Source organism: Schistocerca piceifrons, unplaced genomic scaffold, assembly GCF_021461385.2.
Source record: "Schistocerca piceifrons isolate TAMUIC-IGC-003096 unplaced genomic scaffold, iqSchPice1.1 HiC_scaffold_1976, whole genome shotgun sequence".
Classification (NCBI taxonomy): domain Eukaryota; kingdom Metazoa; phylum Arthropoda; class Insecta; order Orthoptera; family Acrididae; genus Schistocerca; species Schistocerca piceifrons.
The window spans coordinates 57501-60000 of NW_025727874.1; the positions used below are offsets into that span (position 1 = coordinate 57501).

Here is a 2500-nt window from a genome sequence, read left to right on the forward strand (position 1 = left end):
CCCTGATTCCCCGTTACCCGTTACAACCATGGTAGGCGCAGAACCTACCATCGACAGTTGATAAGGCAGACATTTGAAAGATGCGTCGCCGGTACGAGGACCGTGCGATCAGCCCAAAGTTATTCAGAGTCACCAAGGCAAACGGACCGGACGAGCCGACCGATTGGTTTTGATCTAATAAAAGCGTCCCTTCCATCTCTGGTCGGGACTCTGTTTGCATGTATTAGCTCTAGAATTACCACAGTTATCCAAGTAACGTGGGTACGATCTAAGGAACCATAACTGATTTAATGAGCCATTCGCGGTTTCACCTTAATGCGGCTTGTACTGAGACATGCATGGCTTAATCTTTGAGACAAGCATATGACTACTGGCAGGATCAACCAGGGAGCTGCGTCAACTAGAGCTGAGCAGCCGGCCGCCCGGGAGTGTGTCCCGGGGGCCCGCGCGAACACGCAAGCGTCCGCTCAATCATTCTGCAAACAGGAGGAGGCTGAGCTCCCCTGCACAATACACCTCGAAACCCTCTCAGGTCCCGGCGGCGCGCAGCGCCGTCCCAAGTACTTGGTCGGGTTCGAGAGAGGCGCAATCGCCCGGAGTTAGGCGAGTAGACGCTTTCGGTGCGACCACCCGTGCTCCCAACTGAGCTTGCCGCTGCCGACAGAGGCCCGGGAGCGCGCTGTCGTGGCATTGCCGGCGGGAGACAACACGCGCCACCTACGGTGACCGGCAGCTCCAACGCCAGCGCCACAGAAGGACAAAAGCCCCACTTGGGTGCCGAAGCGAACTCTCCCAGCACAGCGCACGCGCCAACACATCCGCACAGCTGCGATACAAACCACCAGCGAGAACCGCTGGGGCGACCGAGCAGCAGACGGCGTCGCGGCGCCGAGCGCCGGGCGGCGGCGCATCCTCAACGCACACAGTCCTCAATCGGACCAGCACACTGAAGATGTCCACCGCGCTTCGCACCGGGCCCGCGAGGACCTACTTTGGCCGCACGGCGCCGCGCGCAGGGTGCGCCGGCGCGCAGCTGCGACGCCTGCCGCGTCCGTCGGCCGGCGCGCCTGCCACTGGCCGCCCCCACCAGCCGGCTGTAGCGCGTGCGCCCACGCACCGCGCGGCCAGCACGCCGGGAGGCGCCCCCTCACCGGCCGGGGACGGTCCCACCCAGCCACCGCCGCGTATCGCTTCACACCCAGATGCCGTTCAGTTTCGTCGGCATGGTGGGTATCGCTGGAACAACCGGTTAGTACCTCAACCTATCGTCGCCATCACCGATTCACCCCTAGCGAGAACAACCGCACCACAACAGGTTACCATTTGTTCATTTGCGTAACTTCACCAGAAAACGCAGGCGTCCATCGCCATTTGCAACTTCAACGATTATTGCATGCCTGTGTCAGGTGTCACGCCACACTACGTCTGCCCACATACACGCAACAAAATGTGCACGCCTAGACAATACGTGGAAGGTGGCCCCCGTACGTATGCGATGTCCATTGCTCGAACGACTGTCAACCGGCCTCTGTAGCATGTCGCAGATATGGAACGCGGTGCACCATGCCATCACGGTGTGTGAGGAGAGACGACTAGGTCCGAATACATCAACAGACAGCTCATGCTGATCGCCATCCACGGCGTCCGTTCCTCCCACACGTCTCTATGGCGTACCACACTGCAATCCAGCTCTCATAGGGAGACGACACGTAGCTGCGTGCACAATATTTGCACTGTATGGTCCGCCGTTTTTGGGCGCAGTCGTTGTGCGGTCACACATGTGCCACGATGTATCATTCAGTACATAAGGACGAATGTGCAGTACAGATTGTGGTTCACGCGTACGACATCAGCGGACAGTTGACACAGGCCGCACCACAACGTAGCCTGAGTACGTCGCATGCGAAGGGCATTGAACATGCAAACTTCTCACCAACCAGCTTGCGAAGGCAGGGGGCAAGGTGGGGACGTGGGGAGGGGCGGCATGTACGTCCTGCTGCCATCCACATTACAGTGTACAGCAGGAGCATGTGGAAAGTGAGCAAGACTTGCAAGGTGTTTAACATGAAGCGATACACAGGGGTGCGGGCAGTGCGAGTAGCGAACTATATTGCGAGGGTTGCGGGTGGGCAACACTACAGTAATTGAACGAGTCGTATAACAATTACAGAGCAGGTTTAGGCGACAACGTGGGTTACGTTAAGGCGACAACATGGGTTAGGTTAAGGCACAACATGGGTTAGGTTAAGGCACAACATGGGTTAGGTTAAGGCACAACATGGGTTAGGTTAAGGCACAACATGGGTTAGGTTAAGGCACAACATGGGTTAGGTTAAGGCACAACATGGGTTAGGTTAAGGCACAACATGGGTTAGGTTAAGGCACAACATGGGTTAGGTTAAGGCACAACATGGGTTAGGTTGAGGCACAACATGGGTTAGGTTGAGGCACAACATGGGTTAGGTTGAGGCACAACATGGGTTAGGTTGAGGCACAACAT

At 57.3% G+C, this 2500-nt stretch overlaps 1 non-coding gene across 1 annotated transcript in view; it reads right to left on the reverse strand.

The window, feature by feature from the left end:
* LOC124741654 overlaps nt 1–390 on the reverse strand; it is a 1909-nt gene extending 1519 nt beyond the window's left edge. Inside the window, exon 1 of the ribosomal RNA XR_007010004.1 lies at nt 1–390. This exon is cut by the window's left edge and continues 1519 nt beyond it. This is a non-coding gene — a ribosomal RNA (small subunit ribosomal RNA).
* Between the last annotated feature and the right edge of the window lie 2110 nt (nt 391–2500).